General features: G+C 35.0%; 1 protein-coding gene and 1 long non-coding RNA gene across 4 annotated transcripts in view; one reads left to right on the top strand and one right to left on the bottom strand.

Annotated features, from left to right (window-relative positions):
• Positions 1 to 283: 283 nt before the first annotated feature.
• GPR174 (G protein-coupled receptor 174) overlaps positions 284 to 24793 on the top strand; it is a 31512-nt gene continuing 7002 nt past the window's right edge. For all 3 annotated transcript variants that reach the window (XM_032475286.1, XM_032475284.1, XM_032475285.1), the window contains exons 1-2: positions 284 to 715; positions 13328 to 13424. The gene's annotated coding sequence lies outside the window, so the exon portion shown is untranslated. The remainder of the gene's footprint in view (positions 716 to 13327; positions 13425 to 24793) is intronic.
• On the bottom strand, positions 8610 to 24091 carry LOC116662057. Its single transcript, XR_004318038.1, has 3 exons — positions 23896 to 24091; positions 9282 to 9285; positions 8610 to 8620 (listed from the first exon to the last, which is right to left on the bottom strand). It is a non-coding gene; the product is annotated as an uncharacterized LOC116662057 (long non-coding RNA).

Here is a 24793-nt window from a genome sequence, read left to right as displayed (position 1 = left end):
CACTATCTATGGATGGAGCCAGAGGGTACCTAGCTTCAGCAAAGGACTCCATGAACAAATAGACTGTGTATTATCACAAACTTAAAGCTGAGTACAACCACAGGACTGGAAGGCAATGCACCGTGGTCCTATAAATAGAAACGAGAATTTCTTTAAGTGTGGAGCTTTGCAGGCTGTGTATACAGCCCATAGCGGTAGCCTTGCATCATTAATCAGAGGAAGAGAGACAGAGAGAGAGAGAGCGAGAGAGAGCGAGAGAGAGAGCGAGAGAGAGAGAGAGAGAGAGAGAGAGAGAGAGAGAGAGAGAGAGAGAGAGAGAGCGCTAGCTCAAGCTTCCCCTGGAAAACGGAAATGTTCAGTGTTCACAAAGTGGGTTACATATTTCACTCTGACATTTCACTACCATATTTTCCAACATGGTAGTGGTTATGTAATGCTGAGAATTTTATCTTTCTTTTTCCTTTTGTTTTCTTCATTTTTCTTTTAACTTTCTTTAATTTTATTTTCTTTTTACTCTTTCCTCCCTCCTTCTTTCCCTCTGTTCTTTCTTTCTTTACTTTTTTTTTTGGAGGGGGAGATAGTGAAGGGAGATTCGATTGGTTGTTCTCAGAACAGGGAGCCAGAATTAATGCACAGATCAGTAGCGTCCTTGTTGGAGTGGCTGTCACATAAATTCTTGGGAGATCTCTGGAGAAAACAGAAAGAAATTGAAACGGTAAGCTCCAGTTTCTTTTTTTAATGCATATTGGCTATTATCTATGCCTTTCACCCTTGAAATCTTAAATTGACCTATTCATACCAGGTTCTGAGTAACCTGTCAGATCTAAGGATGGTATGGATATAATAAACCTGGACCATCCTTGTATGTCATTTCCTTGGTATTTGCACAAACATAATTATACGGTTGGCTGCCTAAAGTGGGTGGGGGGAGGCAACTTTGAACTTGGAGAAATGTAAGTTTGACACGGAGATGTTTTTCATAATGTGTTTCAACTTATATTGAATAAAATAGCCTTATAACCATTTGTAATTTAACCAACTCTGTATTAAATAGAGTTACTTAACATGAAAGTGCAGGATGGTTTTTATCTACCCTTTGCTACAACTCTTTGGAGATAATATTTTTAACTGCCAAAAGATTAAAATGATTACATTTGTGTTATTTTCAAAATGAGCTATGTTTTAAAAAGTAAGAGAGCTATAATGTCTCAGGACCCTTACCAACATGAATGTGTGTTCCTATTAGTATAAGTCACATATTTTCACTTTAAAAGGGTATTATAATTAATGTTAGCTGTAGAGAATCTGCTTTCAAAGAAAGCACTCCAGAAAGGAAAAAAAAAAAAAGCATGTTTTTAACATGAGAGAGGGGAAATAAGAAAGACAACAGGCACAGTTGATCATAGATAAGCTGCATCTATTACAATAATCAGTACATTTAAAAAATCAACAATGGATAAAATAATTTTAAATTAAATTTACATTTTTAGATACTCATAATTAACAACTTATTTTGATAAACTGTAAGTGAAATTGTTTTCTGACTTACATGTTGTTTTTCTTTTGTGCTCAAAGAGAAAATACTACGGAAATTACCTTCTAACATTAGAAGGCTAATGTTAGACGAGGCTATCAATAGCATGTAACTGTTAGAAACTCCACTCAGAGATTAAAAGAAAGGAAATGATGGATTTCCATGGTGCAACATGACCCAAGATTAAATCTCAAATGACTTTCCTGCTCCCTTGTCTGCTGTCAATACTGGTGTACATGGACTTCATATTCTGCTGCTGTAATCTTTCCAGGGAAGAAAAAAGTTATAATTTTATTCAACTAGAAGAGCTACATTTGTCAGAGAGATTTGGGTCATTTAGTAAAGAGTATATTTTTCTGAATGCTTTAGCTGCTGTAAATCTCATGTATGGTGGCAAAAGCACCAATCTTATAGATGGGATTCAAGTTTTTCAGCCGAGGCAAAGATTCCACCAGCCACACTAGCAAATGTTTGGAATACATAAGTGCTATCCTCCAAGAAGTTTGTGCTAGAGGGTGATTTTTTTAATTAAAAACATGTTCTTTGCACTTGTGAACACATGTACTATTCTATTTCGGCATATGTTGCAGTAGTATTTCCGTGAAACAGGAACCATCCATTGTATCTATTATATGGGGGCTGGCATAATACTGTACAGAATATTGTAAGGGTGAATAAACACAAGTGGGACATTAACTCTTCCAAAAAGCTCATTGAATTTACACCTAGGGACCCTTAGGAATGAATGAAATCAATTACCCACCTTTGCACTAATTAACTGAAATGAAAAGAAGAAAGGAGCATGCTTTCTGTCTTCCTCTCATAGATACTTTTGGCATCAATCAGATGCTCAGAACCAAAAGGGGAATTTAACTCCTTCTACTGACTCTTACTTAATCCTGAGAGGTGGGACCACAGATAGTACTGTTTTCCTTGTCCATTAAAGTTAACTCCTCAAAGCCTTCCTCTTGCGCCATAGGTCCCAAAAATCAGTCACCAGAACTCTAGTCAGAAAATAAGAAATTATCAGAAACAAATTCAAATCCTGTCATTCACAGGAGCAATGGCAAACGTCTGAGACTCTTTTATGCTTTGGGAAGTGATATAGATTGGCAGTTGCATTTTACAATTGGAAAAACTGAGGCTCATAGAGTTGAAGTGAAAAGGTTAAATACCTCTGTGAGTTTGTGACAGAGAAAAGACTAGAATCCAGGCTTCTTGACACTTTGTCCAGTGCTTAACTTCACTTTTCTTCATTTCCTAAGAAGGCTTGAGGATTAAGAGGCACATGCATTATTCATTAAGAAATGTTAAAAGATGCCATTTTGAAATCACTTGAGAACCTCTCAGTACCGAGGGCACAATTCAGGCTTCTCCCAAGGGTCCTGATAATGTAGCAAACCTTGATTTGCTGTGCTTTACAATGGTTTCCTTTCAAGAATAGGAGAGAATTATTCCTACTGTGCCTACAGAAAAAAATCCCCAAATATAAATTGGTGTACGCTAAGTGCCATAATACAATACAATAACAGAGACCTGGCTGTGGACTGGATGCTTATTTGCTATATATCTAAAAGTGGCAAAAGTCTGGCCACACTATAAGATAAGAGAGAGTATTCAGAAAGTCCTGAGGTGTCGGGGATTCCAGATTTAAGAAGTGGGTCAAAATTACAGGGTATCTGCCTGACAAAAAACAGTATGTATATGGGGCTTAGGATAAAGCGTGAGGATGCTAAATACTATGATTATTGGCGGTGTGTGAATCCTAAAGAGGTTACAGTAGTAAATGGCGTGACTATCACTAATGTTTATCATATAAGAGAGTGATATCTTAGATTTGAAAATTAAAGTGGGCTCTCTTGGTATAGTCATTGGAAGACAATTCAGAAAGGAGAGTGTACTTAACAGGCATCACTTTCATGTGCAGGAATGGCTGCATTAGCATCAACCAGGAATCAAGATGCAAATAGAGTTCTTGAGAAATAATCAGAAGTGCAGGATATTAACTAAATTCAAGTCTGTATAAACTCTGGAGATTTGGGTATGGGCCAAGAAGTTCACTAACACTGATTACCTAGTAAGGAAACCAAAGTTTAAACCGTTGGCCATGATCAGTATGTGGGTCACATAGAAACTTGACTTATATCCAGAGCATGAGCCAAGGCTACGCATTCAGTCTCAGTTGTATCTCAGACAGCATAATTACTATCTCACTAGGTATCTAAATATATATGCAAATGTTTGGCACCAAATTAAAAGCCCCTCAATTCTCCCTTAATTCTTGACAATATTTTTGTTTCTTCCATGAGCTTTTGCTCAGTGTTACACTATTTATGGCAGATAATGGCAAGGTTTTGTCCACATTCTCAGCAACAGAAGAAAAGCTTTAATATTGTCATAATTATAATTATTTAGTTAAAATTCTTTTCAGCTTTACTTAGCGGATGAGATTCAGGTATTTCTCATAAGCTAATAACATGTTACCAGTTATTTCTTAAAAGCTAATGACTTATTTTTATATAATAAAATAATTCTTATTACTTATTATCTTACAAGTTATTTAAAGGATAACAGTACTGATGATGACTTACTGCTGGAGTATTTAATCTTTTTTAAATAACACAGAGTGACTTATGAATTGGTTTTTTAAAACTAAAAATTTGTTATCTTGGGTGGCTACTTTGAAGTGTCTGACCAAATGGTATGCAGGAAAATGAATGACATGTAGAATATAGACTGATTTAGTATTGATCAGATGTGTTTTTTTAATCCTTTAAATTCCAAACCTGCAAAAAGAAATGTTTTCTTGATATTTGTCATTAAGGTCACATCAGTGGATATAATTAAGCCACCTTGATTATAGAAGTGAATAAAAGAGTGAGACAGTGGCTCCAAACTACAGGAATAATTTCTGTTCTAAATTAACTGTAAAAAGTTGAAAATCTCTTTCTCTCTCTTCTTCCTGGAAAATTGAAGTTGTTGAAACTAATGCACATTTGGCAACTTGACATATATTGTGCATATTAGCGAATCAAGGATATACACTAGACATTCTTATAGGGAGTCTAAAATAAAAGACTGATGTTATCTTTAAACACAATTATATGACAAAGTTAGATAACTTCTATTAAAAATTCTATCAGAGGTACTCAAAGATATGAAGTTATGTTTATACATGCCTCTCACATTGGAAAGTTAAAAGATTATTCAAATAATTCAGTTAATGTAGATAAAGAAAGAGTATAACCAAGATCTAATAAACAAACTTTTCTTTAGTACACACAATGTTGTTCTCTTACTGTTTTGTCCAATTTAAACTGGTTAGTTTAAATTTGTAAGTGTAGAAATAATTTAGAAATTTACTTTTTTTTCTTTTTTTTTAATTTTGTGTGGATGGTTGGGACCTGCAGAGGGGATTTTTAAATCTATATTTTCCTGCCCCTCATTGATTTTTACAACAAAATATTTTACTAATTTAATATTCTAAAGATATATTTATTTGGTATTTTCTTCCCACACTCTCATAATAATAATAGCATCCTGCTTATACATTCTGGAGCCCAGTTTTGTACAGGATCTGTTGTTGTTGTTGTTGTTGTTGTTGTTGTTGTTGTTGTTGTTGTTGTTGTTGTTATAGTTTAATCTTTTTTCTCCCTCATTCTATTATTTTTAACTCTGAAGGTACAAACAAATTTCTCTTTTTTCTAAGGATGCTAGACTTAAAACTAGGTGATACTGATTTTTAATATTTATTAAACTAAGACAGTGAAATAAAGGAAAATTCAGTCACTTGACTTAGCATTAATCTAAGAAAGAGCCATTGATGATAGAAATACTTGGTTTTGTTATCAAAAATCAGGCACAGTCCATAGCAAGGTATCTGATACAATGATGCTTTTCCCGCTGAAAGTCTATGACCTCCAAAAGCTTATCAGGACTAAAAAAATGATTTGTGTTAATTTCACATCAGTGGATATAATAAATTCACCCCAGTGATGACCTTCCTAGCTGAAACACTGTAGAATATGACAGACTATGAAATGGCCAGGCTAGATAACCAATCCAAATTAATTAGAGAAAATAGGTTTAGGTCCTGAGTTATCCAGAATAGGTATCATCCATTGGATTTTGGGCTATCCAGCTTTGCTCAGCCACTATCTGAAAGGTCCTTTTGGTCACAGAAGATACAGTAAACTTTCCTCAATTTTGGACCACGAAATTTGATTAAGCAAAGCACTGTGAAGACATTTTGCAATCTGCACAGACAACAGTGCTGTTTCTCAAAATTCACACAGTATGACCTGTATCATATTTAACACAGAATTACTTGTTAATAACCATATTGATTCTAAGTTACAGTTGTAATAATTGAACATTGAGAAATGTCATCTGTGTGTCTGTTTGAGTCTTTCCTAGGGGAACAATCACTCAGGAAATTTAAAGCTGCCTGGCCTCTAGGAATCAGTAAATTTGAAAATCCCTGTGACATCATTCTATAGGGAAGAAATATTAAGGTTGATTACCCTGGGTTATAAGTTGCTCCCTCACTGGGACTTGGCCCAAACATATATAGCCAGAATAAAAACCTACGCTAAACCAGTATCTGGAGAATATGGGCATGATGGTTAATCATGTTGGCTCATACTCAAAAACCATGGGATCTCCAATATGCAGGATGCTTTAATACACTGGGTAGAGATACAGTCTTTTCTCCAGCCTTTTCATTTAGTGACACATTTGAGAACTTGTTGGAAACATTGTGGACACTATAAAATGAAAACTGATGGTGAACCACCCTAATAAATTCCCTTCTAAAGACTTGATGATGTTGCTTTGGAAATTTTAAGTCTAATCCAGTATGTGTTCATGCATTAGCTTCCTTGTCATATTGGGCCAAAGAACGGGAAATACTTCTAAGTAGTGATGATCAGTTCTTCTATTTTCCCATAAACATTTAGCATATTTATTAAAAAAGGATGGATTTGATTTTCATGTCTAAAAGTATGTTTTCAAAGTAAAGTTTTAATTTCACATAGCCCTTTGGTGGACATGAATTATTTGTAGGTTTGAAAAAATCATTTTGGCATGTAAATTAGCTTTTATTTTTTCACTCTCACTCTTAAGCATGTTGACTTCATTTTCTTTACAGAGAATTCTGAGCCGTTGGCCTTGCTGTATTCTCACAATTCTGAGAGAGCAGACTAGTTTTTAGAGGAAGGGGAAAATAATCAGAATTCTCCAATGTGATTTATGGGTGTAGGTGTATATTTAGTGATCCCAAATCCTCCTCAAAGGCCCTTCAAAGCAGGACTGAATTCCTCACCATGGACTAAGGGTAAACATCAGATTCAGGCCATTCTGGAGCTGTTTTCTCCCCAAAGAACTGATATCCTATTCAAAATCAAGTATCTTTCTAGTAATGACTTCTGAAAAAGCTATTAAATATGTAAGAAGCTACCTAGAGTCTAGGGTTTACCAGGTTTTTGAAGCCTATCTGCTATTAGCTCTAACTTTGGTTTTGGGTTCTCTACTATCAAAAATAATAATGATTAATTATTGTGCATTTATGATGTAGTCAGCATTTGGCAAAATCTCATATCTTGACATTAACTCTATTATTTCCCTCATTTTATAGATAAAAAAAAACAATGTTAAAGAAATTAAATAAGTTACCCAAAGTTGTTCAACTGTCTTGGTTGAGTTTCAAACCCAATTCTGTTAGTTGCCAAGGCTATTTTCATTATGCTATGTTGTCTCTATAATAAAGTCACATTTCACTATTTTGTCTCTTTCTATTTGAGAATCAAGAGATTTTATAATAGGAGTCAAGATGTACCAATTTCAAAATAGATGGTTCCTTTATTAGATTTGGGTCGGTGAAATAGTAAATGAGGGGTAAAACACATAAAATAGTGAAGAGAAATGGATAAAAATGGGGATCATAGAAAGTATAGATGAATTACTTTAATTCTCTTTAACCAGTCTTTATGGTATAATTACTACTTCTCTTTAACCAATCTTTTTTTTTTTCTGGAAAAGTTGTACCATTTTATTTCGACATAAAATTATAATATGAAAATCCCCACTTCCCCACAACCTCACAATTTTTAACCTTTGATAATCTGATATGCAAATGTAATGATTTTTGTGTTTTTATAGTACATATATGTAATTGTATTTGAGCATCTTTTCATTAATTTTGAAGCAATTGTATAATTTTGTGAATTTGTATTTTCCAAAATTAGTGTGTGAACACTTTATAAATTCAGGAACATATAGCAAATATTTTCTAGTTTGGAGTTTATTTTTTTTTTAATTTGGACATAGTTTTAAGTTTTTATGTGCTCAATTCTGTCAGTCTTTCCCTCTGTGGCTGGTGGCCTTGATTTATTTGTTAAGAAGATATCTTCCCTACCCAAAAACTATAGAAATATATGCTTACATCTTTTCTAGTACTTCTACATTTTATTTCATCTTTAATCCATCTAAAATAAATTTTAATCTGGCATGAAACAGAAATCTATTTAACCAATCTTTATGGTATGATTACTACTTTTCCAATATAATATGGGTACTAATAGAAATCATATAAGATAAAGCCCCTGCCCTTATGGAGCTTATTTACTTGGGGAGGACAAAGTAGCACATATTAAATCTGTCTATACAAAAGAGATTTAGAAGAAGGTATGTGACTTCATGACATATTTTGCCTTAAATGGAAATTTACCATCCCTACTCATATTTAAACTGATATGATGCAAAAGGGAAATCATATTAGAGCTTTTACAATATTCACTTTTTAAAATCCCTAACCTAATCTATGCTAAGTTTAGAGCAAAAATTCTGAATTCCAGATATAAGACCATATCAGAGAATAGAACAGAATATATGGTTTTAAATGCAAGTTAAAATAAAAACAAAGAAAGGGCACAAACAAAATTGTATATAGATACTCTCCCAAACAGGCCTGGGGAAATAAACTTATTTTTATGTATACTTGTTTGCTGACCTAGTTCACTCTCTGTTGGCTATATGGCATCAGAATTGAAGGGGAAAACATGAGATCATTCATATATAAAATTGATGCTACACACCATCAGCAAAGAAAGTAGAGCTGTATTTATATTTGTGGGTCATATTTTTCCCTTACAACCAAGGCCTTGGTGCTACAGGATGCCTGTTCCAATCTATGGCTATATTACAGAAATAATTAACTGGAATCTAACTCACATGCTTAAATTTAGGACCTTAATGTCGTAGACATCTGACCCATCTAATTACAGAACTCTGGGTGAAAAACTAACCAAACAAACAAACCAAACAAAGAAACACAGGAACAAGATTTTAAGATAGTCTCTCTCCTGATATTGTTGGTCATTCCCCTGTGTCTTCCTGCTCTCTGCAACCCACATACCCCCTCGCCCATGTCTATGTTTCCTTATCCAAGAAGAAATAAAGGAAATGACTTGGGACATCTGTCTCTGATTTAGAACAGTTTCAGCAGGCACCAATTACAGCCTTGAGCTTCAAGTTGTGATCCTTTCAGATTGGCTTGGGGTATAAACCTGAACAAGGCAGTGAGCTTTCTCATTTTTCAGTTTCTCTACCTGTGAAAAAGGTTTGATTGAGGGCACCTCTTTCTTAGAGTTATGGATCATCATGCTAATGCCTAATAGGTACTTTGCATTCCTTTGGTCAGAGTTCTTCTGTACAATTTTCAAAGTGTCATGTGCAACTGGATTGAAACCACACTGGGAAAATTAAGTTGCACCTGTCTTTCGCCTGACAAAATTCCTTCAGCACATGAGAGTATTATGTTTGGTCAAGCTTGCAGCTTGAAATGCTTATGAGGAGAATAATAGTTAAAAGGCTTGACCCAGAGTAAATGAGAAAAAGTATGAGTTTTAAAAATTAGTGAAAACACTGCTTTTAGAAGGGTCTTATGGAATGGCCTACCCACATTAAAAACTGTTGTGGGTTTGTACCTAAATATATGGCAGCTTTCTACAGAGCTTAGAATTTGAATTGCTCGATATAGCAATTGGTTTTACTCATTTCTCTCTTGTTTTGTCTATTGTGTCACTGCTAGCAGTATACAAGGTTTCAATGAGATAGGCCATGTCTCTGACATCTAGCATGGTGACTTCATTTACAACATGGTATTTATTGCTCATCTCATCAAGTCACTCCTTTGTCCTAGATTGATGATTTAGCAAATTGTAACAGCAGGAAAGGGCCAAAGAGGAAAAATATCATTTATCTCATTTTGGTCAATTTTTTCCAGTCTTGTATGCCAGCAGAAATCAATGCCTGAGTGTATGTGTTTTCTGTGTGTGTGTGCATGTGTGTGTGTGTGTGTGCGCGCGCACGTGTGTGTGTGTGTGTGTATGTGTTTGGGGTGTAGGTAGGGAGAGAGATGTGGAAGAGGCAGGAATAGACGTTGATTTTTTGGCACATAGTTAAGGACACTGGTTTCCAAGCTGTTACAGAAAGGAAAATGAGGGACAATTGTTTCTGGTGATTTTTACACTCATGTTGATTTAAAAAATTGACAGCCTCAATAACAAAACTTTCATGCAAATGGTCAGACTATATGAGGGGAAGAGAAATATTCACACAAGTATTAGAGAATGTGTAGTTGGGAGGAAATATGATGTGGATAAAGGAACACAAGTCTTTTGAATTAAAACTTACGTTCTAGTCTTGGCTCTGCTATTAACTTGCTGTGCAACTCAGGATGAATCTTTTATATTCTCTAGCCCTCAGTTACCTGTTTGTAAAGACTAAAGAATCAATAGAGATTAATAGATTATTAATAGAGATTTTTTTGAGTAACTGTTTCCCAAATTTATCTTTCTATTGAATGCCTTTTTCATGTAAGGGCTATTAATATCCCATAGATCTATACATTTTTAAAATTTTAAATACATTTTTATTGAACTACAGTCAGTTTACAATGTTGTGTCAATTTCTTATGTGCAGTACAATACTTCAGTCACATAGGAAAATACACACATTCATTCTCATATTCTTCTTCACCATAGGTTACAAGATATTGAATATAGTTCCCTGTGCTATATGGTATAAACTTGTTGTTTATCTATTTTATATATATTAGTATCTGCAAATCTCAAACTCCCAATTTATCCCTTCCTACCCACTTCCCCCCTGGTAACCATAAGTTTGTTTTCTATGTCTGTGAGTCTGTTTCTGTTTGGTAAATAAGTTTGTCTGTCTTTGAGATTTAATAAAGATTAATAGTCTAAATTTTATTTTAAATTCTTAATCAGTTCTGCCATCAATTGAAAAATTATAATAAGCCTCATTGAATCATTATGATGTCATATGTGGGCTTATCAATGAAAAAAGCATGCTACCCCAAGTGCTTAATAAATATTGCTATCTGAACTTGTTGAGTTACTTCATGTGTAGGCTGCTGAGCATGCTTCATTGTATGATATGAGGGGTCAAACCTAATTAAAACCTCTCCCTTTTTCTTCTCCTATGGCACCATGATCTTTGTTGCTTGGATCTGCAATAGTTCCCATGAATTATTTAAAGGTAGTTCTGCTGGGAAAATGTTCTGCATGCTTTCTGTGAAGTTCCTGGATAATATCTTCTTGTTCTCTGTCATTAATGCATTAACTTAAATCTACTTGTTTTTTTAAGCTTAAATGTTTTGATGAGGAGCAGTCCATGACAGGAACAAGTCTGTGCCAATCAGGAAAGGCTGCCTAAGACTATGGATCCTGTATTAGAAATGGAGTCCAAGCAGTTAGGGTTGTGATGTGAGGACTCTCAGCTGGACCTGAGGTGATAAAGTACTGGAAAGGAAGAGTACAGAATTTCTTCATATTTTTTCCCAATTTTTATCTAGAATCAGGCTTATCTGCCAAATCAAAATTTCTACTAGACTTAGAGCATCAGAATCTTAAGGATAATTTAGTCTAACTCCTTCATTTTACAGATGAAAGACTGAGGACCAGAGATGGAAGGAACTTTCCTAAGGTTTTATCACTAACTAGTGATAAGGCCAAAACTAGAAGCCAGGTATCCTATATCTGACCACTGCTCTTTCCCCTACACTCTGCTTTCTCTCAGCTTAAGTGCTCTGTTTTGAGAAATCAAAAAGCCAGCAAGTGAAAAAACCAGCAAGTAAAACAGAATAGTTTTAGGATAGATGACTGTTTAAGAAGAAATTGAAGAAGAGACCCCCCTCCCCAAACCAAAATCTACTTGTTGATATCTTGTCTGACTCCTGTCCATGAAAATAATAAATTAAATGACAAAATTAAAAAAAAAGTTGCTGAAAATATTTACCATCTTGATGGAATCTGCTTCTAGCCAGCTAGATTTGTTTGGTGGAGTTTATGTATATCTGTGACCATGCTCAGTCACCGAATTCTGTCCTTATGGATTATTGCTCTAATTTGTCTTCACATATCTGCCCCACTTAGGTAGTACTTGGATAGTTATAATTCTACCTTCACACATAACAAACTACCAGTAGAAATCATAACTTTGTAACTTCCTCTCTGTGTTTTCTTTCCTAGCCCCCATGACAGATTTCTATGGACTCTAGGACATCTGGGAATGACTTTGGGTTACTCATTCTTTTCTCAGGTCTATTTCTTCCACATTGTTACTCTCTTTTAAAGACAAAGTAATTTAGAAAGAACTTTAGTCTATTTTATCCTCACCACTGATTTTTCTTCATCATATCCTTTTAAAGCATATATTGAGAAGTTCCTGTGTGCCTAGCACCCTATTTACTATGAGTTAGAGGCAAGAAGAAAAGGACAAATAACATGAATTTACCATCTATTGTGTGTCAAGCACAATCTTACTGGCTTTTACTTAGAATACCTTATATAATCTTAACTATACACCCCAGGAGTATTCTCTGCCAACACTTATGATACAATCTGGCTTCTCAAGTAATCCTACTATATTATACCACCTAAGACTATCTGCCTCACTGTTTCTTTACCTCCCTTCTTCTATCAAGTAAAATGTCTCTCTGTATTTATTTCATCTTATTCACTTTTTAGGGTGAAAACTAGCTTATCTGAATGATTACAGTTAATGGGTTAATGTCAAAATCCTCCTTGTAGTATTTTCATTTTAGTAGGATATTCTTAGAGACAAAGTGCTTTAAAGGATTGAAGGTATAGTGGGATATTTCAACCAAAGTGGCAAGCTTGGGCAAGAGATCATTGGGTAAAGTGGAAGAGAAGAGCAAGTGTAGGGTGTGGGTTTTGATGACTCTAAATCACTCCACACAGAAAGCCATCTATAAGTATTGGAAGAGTACCTGTAAGGTAGTTTTGCATAAAGTTAATCTATCTTTTTAACACCAGCTAGGTCTCCCTCCGTGTGTATTCGCTGTGGTCATGAGAACTCAAAAAAATATCCCCAACTGAGAAAAGTCAGTTTCTACACTCCAACTGTGTTGTGAGTTTGACTAAAAACTGGGATTTTTATAGGCTAGCTCATCATAAGGAAGAGCTCCTTATGACAAAGGAGTGAATGGTGAACACTGCCACCAACATCCCTACCTTCTCTCACCCTTTACAAAAGCTGCTAAGTCAAAAAGAGATGTTGGATGGTAGTAAAGGGATTCCCACTCACTCTACAATGCTACCACTAAGGGCTAAGTGTAACTCTTTCCATGCTCTCCTTTGTCCATGGTAATACATTTTTGGGGTCTCAGCATCCACTTGCTGAAATTTCGCAGCCCTCTGTGAGAATATTCATGCTGCACTTGATCACTGTTCTTTTATGTTCTTTCAGGCATGAATGAATTAAACCAGCCAGATTCCCCGTGGCTCCTTCAGGAGACCCTATCATTCTGATTAAAGAATTTCACCCACACTGGAGAAAACAGCAGGTAATCAAATATTATCTTGATTTCTCTTTTGGCATCATCTCTAAAAGAGTGCTCTTTCACTCTGTGGGCCCTAGACAGGTACTGAGAGCCCTCACTAGTCACCCATCCCACATTTTCTAGTCTATGTGATATATTACCAAGTAATGACCAAGTTCTCAGAGTCGATAAATGTAATCTTACATAATATGAAATGCTGTGGTTTATGGAGTAGTTGGTAGAATGTGATTTTATTAATAGTGCTCCATTGAGTCATATTGGACCCTGAGACAAAAGGAAGAATCACACACACACACACACACACACACACACACACATATACATACACACAAACACTCAGCACATATTGGCCACCCTAGTCATAAAATAGAGGGTAATATGTGTGTGTTGAGGAAAGAGATGCCATTTGCTAAGAAGAAAGATTAGAGTAGTTGTAGGTGACTCACATGAATATTAGGCAAGCATCTTTTCACTGATTGATAAGCTTAAAAGTCAATGAGTCTTAGGTTAAGAACAGATTTGGAAGAGGTAGATTTTAGAGATGGGGGATATATGCTTGCTTTTTAGCTCTTTTGTCTTGATGCCTATTCTTAGAAAAAATGTATTACTGAAATGCTAGCCCAGATATCTAACAATCGGAAATGGACATGTCTAAAACTTAAGCACAATTTAAAAAATCGTGAGTAAAAGCCAAATTGACAAACCTTCAGATAGACTAATCAAGAAAAAAAGAGAGAGGACCCAAATAAAACATGAATGAAAGAGTTCAACTGATAGCACAGAAAAACAAAGTATGATAAGGGACTACTAAGAACAATTATATGCCAACAAATTGGACAAGTGAAAGGAAATAGTAAATTCCTAGAAATTTATAATTGCCCCAGACTGAATCGTGAAGAAATAGAAAGTCTGAGTACACTTATTACTAGTAAGGAGTTTGAAACAGTACTCAAAAATCTCCCAAAAACAAATTTGCCTTAACTAGCCTTCACTCACAAATTCTACAAAGCATGGAATTAATATTTAATATGTATCCTTAAGCTTTTCCAACAAATTAAAGAGGAGGAAATTCTTACAAACATGTTTTATGAAGCTAACATTACCCTAATACCAAAACCAGACAAGGATACTACAAAAAAAATTAAGTTACAGGACAATATCCTTGATAAACCTAGATGCCAAAAATCCTTGACAAAATATTAGCAAGCCAAATCCAACAATATACTAAGTAGGATTTATTCCAGAGATACCGAGATGGTACAACATATACACATCAATCAATGCAATATATTACATTAACAAAATGAAGGATAAAAATCATATGATCAGCTCAATAGATGTATGAAAATCATTTGACAAAATTTCACATCCATTTATGATAAACACTCCTGACAAAGTAGATATAGAAGGCAGATACCTCAACACAATAAAGGCCATATATGATAAACCTACAGGAAACATCATACTCAATCATGAAAGCTTTTCCTCTAAGATCAGGAATAAGATGAAGATTTCACTCTTGTCGCAGGACACAAAATCAATATACAGAAATCTGTGATGTTTCTATATACTATTAGCAAATTATCAGAAAGAGAAATTAAGAAAACAATCCCATTTACTATTGCATCAAAAATAATAAAATACCTAGGAATAAAATTAACGAAGGAGGTGAAAGACCTGTAGACTGAAAATCACAAGACACTGATTAAAAAATGGAAGAAGACACATATAAATGAAAATATATTCCATACTCATAGACTGGAAGAATTATGGATATGTGGAAGCTAAATTGAAGCCACTCCATCCTTTCTTTCTTGCACTTTCTCATAAAAGGGAAAAGAGCCTATTCTGAATACCATTTAAGAATTTTTTTCTAATATACTCAGTATGAGTATAGTTGGAGAGCTCAGTGAGATAAGGAGAAAAAATTAGGCATCTTCCAAAACATATTATGTTTGTAACACGTATAAATTAATGATTAGTGATAGGTGGGGTGGGCTAAATAACTAACTATATATTTCTGTTGTCTTCTGTAAAATAAATATCTGTTGGCTCAATTAAAGTACAATATTTCTGTTGGAAGTATTAATAAATGTTAAATGCTAGTTGAGCCTGAATCTCAGTTATGGTATGAAATTCAAATCAACTAAGGGAAATTTGAATGCATTTTCATTTATTAATAACCATGAAAGTCCATAGTCAAGATACAACCTCAGGCTTGAGAGAGAAAGAGAAATAGTCAAATTCTACTACTAGCAAACAAACAAAAAGCTAAACAACAGAAACAACAATAAAACCTTTATATTAACAGGTATGTGAAGACACCTATGTAATTTGTTTAAGTGATTTCATCCTGGAGACACTAGCCAGCATTCAGTCTTTGGCCACAGCATTAATGCATATATATAATTATTTTACATTGTTTAAAGTGCTGAGAATTTGTTCATTTTTTAATGTACTTGTGTAGCACTTGCTATAGAATCTTGGAAATATTAACTCATTAAATACTCATTGATGTAGGCACTATTATCATCTCATTTTACAGATGAGGCAATTAAGACATCAAAATGTTTATGTAACTTGACCAAAGTCACACAACTCCTCATTACTTATAAAATACTTGCATATTTTGCAATTATTATATATACATGCAATGAAAACATATATATGACATGGAATGCCAGTGCTAATTAAAACCCAGAAGTAAAATTTAAAAAATTAGAGCTAGAAGTGTTATTAAAAGTTATTTGGTTTAACCTGCACATTTCAAAGAAGAAATGGAGGCCCAGACAAATTGGCTTGCTCAAGGTCACACAAGATAGTCAATGACAGAGGTGGAACAAGAACTCAAGATTTCTCATTCTCAATCTGATATTGTTTTTATTACACTAAGCTGCCTTTGCTATGATTAATTTTAATAAATACATCACTATATTTTTGAATAAATGTTACATCAAATGGTCACTTTGCAAATCTGTATGCTTACTCTAGTGATGTTGTGTTTTATTCTTATAACTTGTTCTTTGAAATTATCCTTCAGACTGGTTTGAGCTAATCAAGAAAAATGAGTCTTAACACACTATGCTCAAATCTTTTCATACCTTGCTTTTGGCCAAAAATGGCATTTTTAACTTGATCCTTAACTTCATTGCTCAGACTTCATTCTGAATGGCTTTTGACTATTTGCCAAAATTCAACTATCCTTAAAAGGCAAATATTTTTCATCACAGAGATTTATTTTAAAATATATGAGGTAGGCTCTAAGTACAATTCTAAAGCAAAGTTTCAAAAATTTCCTGAACAATAGAATATAGTTGGATCACAGAAAAGTGATAGAAGCATGATATCATTTGATGATCATCTTAAAAAAAAACATACTTCACATATTTGCAATTAGTCTGTCACTGATATCAATCTCTGAAACAACTGGACCTCCAAATTGTCAAAGACTTATTTCTCCAATCTCTTTGTACCTAACATATATTTAAGTTGGTGAGTACGGTGCGGAGGGCATCTGAATTCAAGTCTTCTGCCGTGTCTTAGAGCTAAATGTCATTGCTTTCCTACTTGTTAAAATGTTACAAAGAAAACAGAAAGAAAATACAATGCATTCAATCTAAATGAATCTCAAGAAGTGGCTAGTCATTTAGGTTTCAATCCAATGAAAAAAGAGTCATCAAAAACCAACCAAATATTGCAAAATAATGCCATTTGCTGAAAAAAAAATACTTTTATTTACTGTCACCAGTTTTGGTTTAGAAGTACCTTCTCTCTTTAGCCTTTCACAAAAATGCATTTAAGGGAAAGGGATTAGAAATAAATAAATAGTAACCATATGTCTAAATTACTTCTAAATTCACCCTGGGCCAATTAATTCCCTCGGCCTACAGGTATCCAGAAGTCCAGCATTACTCTCTGAGTAGGTAGTGACATAAAAAGGTAAGCAATTGGCTTATGTCAGAAATAAAAGTGAGTGAGCCAGCAGGTAAATTTCATAAGAAAAAATATAATCTTTTTCTCAACTGCAGGTTTTGGAAACCAGTGCCTGTTCAACACACTTTCAGTACTTGGTGGGTCTCATGACTATGATGGGGGAGGGACTTGTCATTTCCTGCCATGAGAAGGCAGCAGGTGGTGATAAAGGGAAAAAAAAAGTAAAAATAGCATCACATTACTGCAAAGAAGTGTGCTCTACTCCATTTTGATGTGTGTGTGTTTATGTGTATGTGTGGTGGGAAGGTAATACTTTTAAAACCTGACTTACTTTTAGTTGTACTTCCTTTGACTGTAATACAATATGGCTGTTTAAATGTATATTCTTAACAGTTAAGATATTTTTTGAAAAGGAAATGATTGTATTTTGAGTCATGTACTCTGCCTTAGCTCAGAGGTTGCAGATAAAAACGATAAAATTGTAGCTGAATGATTTTTTAAATGTTTAAAGGGGCATGGAGCTTGGGTGCCACAGCTGCTGTGAAGGAGGTGTTTTCTTCTTGATTGTTTCTGAAATTTCTTCAATTTGATTCTCAAACACTTAAGTGAACACATTTTGATTGTTTTGGGGAAACCATGGAGCAAATTGTAATCAGTTCAATGGGATGGCATCCAGAGCACTTATTATATCCATTGGCAGATGACCAATGAGGAAGAGCAAATTTTTTCTATTGTAAATATAATTTTATAAAGAAAAAATTAAGATGCAACTTTCAGTAAATAAAAAGTAAATTCTTTTTAAAAAGTGGCTTGTATAACCTCCAAATGCTTTGCAGTGGCCAATATCAATGATTAAAACAACAACTAGAAATTACTAAAAATATTTTGGGTTTTATAACATGAAGAGCCTTTAAAAGACATGCTTCAAAAATTGTACAGAACTGGATAATTGAAAAAAATTCTGCAAACATTCAGGGACATTTGTATTAAAATTTAACAGGCACTTACTAAAGGTCTGCCAAAGAACATTTAATACAGGTCTATTCTAAGTGTTGTGAGAGATACACAGATGATTAGGACAGAGTTCCTACTCTCAAAGAGGTTACAATCTAGAGGTTATATAGACAACAAACTATACTATTAGACAGTATGAAACACATTAGACTATAATAGAGGTACAAGCATTATTCTGTGAGAAGGCAAAGGAAGGGGAGCTAATTCCAATTTGAATGGCTCCAGAAAGTCTTAGAGGAAGAAATTATATTATCAAAATTCTCCTTTCTATGAAGAATTTTTCTATCAAAGGGGAAAAGTGGGGATGGGGGTATGGAACTTAAAGACATTAAGACTAAATTAAAAGAGAGACATTAAAAGGTACATTCAAGTTCATCCTGGCATGGTAGAAGTCTAGGGCATTTGGAAGAGTGTAATAAGAGATCAGGTTCAAGAGAGAAAATAGAGCTTTGAGTATCAGATGTTTAGGCCATCACAGTGTGAACACTTGTAGGATTTTGCACAAGTGCATTATATACTTCAACCTACACCTGATAAAGACATTTGTAGAAATATGTTAGTCTGAAATAAGAAGGTTATGCTATTTTACATAATAAAAAGGAAGTAGGGTTATTGCTCATGTCAAAATGTTGTAAACAGAGATAAAATATGAATACTTGTTCCTCCTTCTGAAACAGCGCTGAGTGTTACTGATACTGTGTTGTAAAGGTACAAAAAAAAATTGCAGTTGCTGGTGGATATTCATTATTTGCTTGCCTTTTCATCTTAGATAGATGATACCTCTCTAATCCTTTGAGTCAACATATAATAGAAGCTCAGAGTCCTTCTGCAAGAACATCTGCAAAAGACTTTGGAAGAAGGGATTTTCTGGGTCTCTTAGATACTTTTCAACTCATACTACAGACTCCAAGAAAACAATGGATGATAAATATCTGCTCTTAAAGCCAAATGGCAAGATCACACAACATTAGTTTGTCTTTCATTAAATCCCAATCTTGAACTGTATTATTTTTCACTCCAGTGAAATAAGGTCATCAGACATGAACCAAATATTATAAATAATGCCACTCACTGAAAAATCACTTTATTTACAAACAGAGCATTATGCAGTGAACATAAATATGCAAAATTCCAGTCAAATATTGCCCATGCATCAAGCTTCTGGGGCTGATATAGCCCCAGGCTTGACTTCAGATGGGGTCTGTGATCCTTTAGGGCACTTCAACCCTGTCCTAGAGAAGAGTAAAATTTCTGGGTCTTTGTGAATCTAGTCCCTAAAAGATTGTTGTGGGATGAAGAGAGTGTCATATGAAAGAGTTACATCTGACACAGTTTTCACCACTTCCTTTCTATATATACATAGAGAGAGAGAGAAAGAGAGAGAGGGAGAGAGAGAGAGAGAGATACCATCTCAGACAAATGTGACAACAGTTTTGATGAGGACCTAAAATATAATTTGTTTGATGTTTCATACCTGGATCATCGTTATTCCAGACTTGGGCTAGAGTGACCTCCAAGTGAGAATGTCATTGCCTAGGTTCTTGGATTGTGGATACAGTATATTGGGCACATGTATCTTTGAGGCTAGTCTAGGACTCTCCCCACTTCACCCCTTTAACCCTCCTTTTCAAGACAGGTCCAGGAAAACAGACACCTATCCCTCTAATACTTTACAGTTATAATTCTTTTCTCAAATATGATGGCTTAAAAAAGAAGAAGAGTCTGGGAAGGAGGTGCATTAGCAGTGATGTGCCCCCTTCTCTGCTTCCACCTAAACCAGGAGGCATGTACCTGTCAAAGTGGTACCATAGCTGGTGGAAGATTAGTCAAGGAATCCAGTCATCTTCTTTTTCCATGACACTTCAGTGTCAGTAACCAGAAAGATGCCTTTAAGAGCCAAGAGTTTCCAGAAGACTGTTTGCATCTACTAATCAGGACGGTTGAGATGCTAGAAGGAGACATGTAGGACTACACTAATGGTTCCTGGCATGTGGTTACTCTTTCAGCAGTGACTCAAAGTACTTTTGAGACATTTTTTGAAGTGAGGGACAAAGTAAACTCCTTTAAATCTTGCTTAATGTATAGGATCCACTTTCTTAGCATAGAAAACATGGTAGAAGATTGAGAAGTAACCAACCAGAATCCTGTTCAGAAAAGACGTGTTATCAAGAGCCAGAAAATGACAGGCCTAGCAAAGACAAAGCTGCCACCAGAGGAAGCTTATATTTAATCATCTGGGATAGCAGTGTTCAGTGTCTTGTACTCCTTTCCCATGCCACCCTTAAAGCCTAATCTAAGGACAGGATCTATTACCTGCCATTTAAAATCCAAGAATGAGATCCTTTTTTAATTAGATTAATCACCTTGATCTTGGGTCATCAAATGTTTCCTGGGCATTTTTCAGAGTAATGACTGAAGGCTCTATGGGTACTTCTTAGGGTAATTACTGGGGGCTAAACAGTTCCTTTTTGCCACTTGCATTTTAGTATTTAGAATTAAATTTTAATTAATTTTCCATCAGGATTCTTTATGAGGTTTCTGCAGACCCCCATGTCTGCTGAGAGGCTTCCATGATACGTATTCCTTTTTAAAAACATAATGCTATACACTTTGGATTATATAGTGAGGAGAAAATGGCTCCAAATTATAAGTAAAACACAAGTAACTGGGGGGGGGGAAACCACTAAACACCAAGACCAGAAAGATCTGATACACTGAACTAAAAGGCAAATGATGGAAAAGCTCTGAGATCTATTACACATGACCTAAAAATTCTGAGTTTGTGTGAGGTACTGACATTCTCCAAGAAAAGTTACCAGGTTTAAATTACTGGGCTCCATTTTAAAGCTGGGAGTCTGCAATTCCAAGCTTAAACTCTCTCTGTAGAGCAAAGGGCTTATCCTTAAGAAAAAGGAGTTTGGGCCTCAGCCAACAAGTGGGAAAGGATTTTTTTTCTTTCCTTTTTCTTAAAGAAGGTCTTTTTGGTAATTTATGAAACTACAACACATTAGGTAGCCACCTACAGCCAAAATCAAGGCCAACCCTGGAGTGAGGCCCTGGAGACTGGTTTAACTTTCCATTTCACCCTTGCTTTTTTTACCAGAACCCATAAGGTTGGTTTACTCCTCCACTTTCACAGACTATTAATCCTGTGAAGCGGTGGATAGGGTACACTCTCAAAGAGAAAATTGCAAGAAAAAGAACTGCAAAAAAGCGAAAGGGGCCAGAAGGACCTGATTATCTTGGACCTTAGTTTATTTTATGTAAGCTTGGAAGCTTATAACTTTCCTTAAAAAAATTTCCCTTCTTATCCAAATGCTCATGCCTGGTCTGAGACACAAGGTGAACATTCAGAAGAGCTGAGGAAAATCCCCACAGCCGTGTCGGCACTGAGAACAGGAAATACGTACAGTTTTCCCACTGTAACATAACTTGTGATCTTCTCCTCACTTCTACAAAGTGAAAATATTTTAAATGTAATGTATAAAAGGGGACTTTGTAAAATGGTAACTTACATTTTAAACAGAAAGTTAATATATATACCATGTTAGCTCTGAGACCACATTTTGAGAAACCTGCTTAAGAAAAACAGAAAGAATAAAAATAGACTCCTATAAATCATGTGGATAAGAGCAATACCCTGAGAGGTGGAAGCTGCATAAGAACAAACTGACTAACATTTATTTTTTGATGGATGGGAGGAGCGAGAAAGTGGATAGTGGCTAAAGTAATTGTTAATTATCAGTACAATTTCAGTAGCCTCTGCTGTCATCCATTCCCAATAACATTTGGCATTCCCTGGTCTCCAGGATATGAAATGATCACAATTAGGATATCTGAGGAAAGGTAACATGACTGGGCATTATTCACTGGTGATGTGAGCTTGAGTGATTACCTTCTTGCTTTTTTCAAGTAATTGTAAGTGTACTACTCAGAGCAGAGGAACAATATGCACTATCTGCTGAAGGGGAAATGGGCTTCAGATCTCAGCAGAGACATTTGGACTCAGCTAAGTGAAACTTCCTGGCAAAATAGTAACTCACAGTAACTGCTTTCTGTACACAGATTGGTATTTCCTCCCTTCATGAAGCTTGCCTATCATACAATTACAGATATCAAAGATAAGAGAAGTTGGGAGCCTGACTGGATGTGGTATCTAGACAGAACAACCTTCTTTAAAATAAAATTTCTGATGGAACATTCTCCCTAGGAGAATTAACCAGGCAGAGATTTTCTGAAGTATTTGTTTACTGTGCTATAGCCAGCACTTTATTTAGATACAGTGGCTGGACAGGTTTCCTGGAAAGACTGTAAGCTATTTGACTTAGAAAATTTTCGAAAGTAGAAAAAGAAGCCCTGAGATTTGCTGTGTGCTGATCAGAATTAGGAAAAATGTTGTCTCTTCTATACAATATTTGTTATTGCTCATGTATCAGAGGTACCATTGCCTCCACACTCCTTGTTCTGCCCCACATTATTTACAGTCACTTGCATGACTAACTCTGCTTTTTCTTGGCTTACTAAAGTTTGTACCTAACCAGAATTCTAAAATAAAGTTGGTTTTTAAGCAAGTAATTGCCTATGACCTATAATTGGATTGTTGATGGGCAGAGCTCCACATCCCAAAATATAGTCTCTACATGCCACTAATATGTCTCAAAGACCATCATTATAAATTAGTTCATTTAATGATTTAGTATTTTTAATAATATACTTTCCTTTATTAATATACAGAAACACATTTTGATGGGGGAAAGTCTAACATATCCATAGATAATAACAATCTGTTCAAGAGAAGTCTCAGTAAAAAACAGAGAAAGCTATCCCAGATATTCATTTAAACCAGATTTCCCTGAAATAAGCAAACAAAGATATAATAACATAATATTGCTGGAAAACACTCTTGAACCATATAATGAGTAAAATTTAGTGAGTTTCAGGTTCAGATAAACAGATGAATATTCATAAATAAAATAATAACTTCCCACAGTAACACCATATGAAATAGTTTCTGATCTGTAGATTGCTGGAAATCAGGCTAAATTCAGGCCATCAACTTCATTTTTTCTCTTATTTTTTCCTCTTCCCAAGGAAGTGAGTAGAATTAAGAAAGAATAGGTTCCCCAAGTAAGAAAAAAAATTTGCTCAAGGAATCTGGCATGTTCTTTCAAATAAATATCTCATTTAAAATTGGAGTATGTTCCAGTGTCTGTTATAACATGAATTCTTTCCTGACAAAGGGAAATCTCAACAAAATAGTAGCAATGTCTGAAAAAAAAGTCCCCTTCCTGTTTTGTCTCCATTACTCTTAAATACAGGAGTATTTATATTCATTATAACACAGATAACTAGGGTTTTTTTCCATGTTTGAAAGCCTTTTCAAGCATCCCAAGCAACTTTTCCTACTGGAAAATAATGTAATCTAAACAAAAGGAAAGCATTATCAGCTTTTCCAGAAGGAAGCCAGAAGAATTTTAAGAGAGATGTTCTATTCAGGAGCATTTCAAGGCTACATTCTAGATTATACAGATAAAAATGCGTTAAAATGTGGCCAATGAGGAGTGACCAACAGGAAAAATACAGACTTCAGCGGGGTAGTCTTGGCTTTAAGTTCACTTCACATAATCAAATATGTTCTTAATATCTTAGTTAGTTCCCCTCTTTCGTGCTTACAGAGTACACTGTACATTGCCTATGATCACATTTTCATATTGTGCATCAATTATAATTCTCCCTCTCTAGACCATAAGGTCTAAGAAGAGAAAGATTATGTGTCTTTTTCCACTGTCTATACCTCCAGTATCAAGCATGGTGCCTGGCAAATGGTAAATGCTGAATAATTATTTGCTGAATAAATCTTGGATGAACTCAACAAATTCCAAACATAGTTCTAGGTGCTCCAGGGGGCAGACAGGTATATAAGACTCAGCCCTTGTCTTCAAGGAGTTTCTAGCCTAATTGTGGTGGAGTGGGGAGAAGAGGAAAACAGACGCATAAATAAGACACTGATACAAATTACTAGCCAAAAAGCAGAAGTAAGTGCTTTAAGAGAGGTATAAATGAGGATTTTAAAAAGGGATGAACATAACAGTGTTGAGTTAACCACAAAAGTTTTCATGAAGAACAGGAAATTTGAGAAATGTCTTTACAAATAGGTAAGACTGATAGGCAAAGAAGGTATTACAGGCTGAGGTAGCAGAATGAGCAATTGCTGTTCATGGGGGTAGGGGGTCGGTTTGAATAGTATGGAGCTCAGTTTGGCTAGAATTCTGGGCATGTTAGGAGAGCAGTGGGATATAAAGCTCTAAAGGCATGGTATTTAAGGAAGCAATTGATTGCCAGACTATGTATTTTGTGATTTGTTGGGCAATAGGAATGCTTTTTAAAGAGCTCATTTTAGAAAAAAAAAAATTCTGACAGCATTA

Source organism: Camelus ferus, chromosome X, assembly GCF_009834535.1.
Source record: "Camelus ferus isolate YT-003-E chromosome X, BCGSAC_Cfer_1.0, whole genome shotgun sequence".
Lineage (NCBI taxonomy): Eukaryota > Metazoa > Chordata > Mammalia > Artiodactyla > Camelidae > Camelus > Camelus ferus.
The sequence above is the reverse complement of the archived record's forward strand: the minus strand, read 5'-3'. Positions and strand labels throughout refer to the sequence as shown.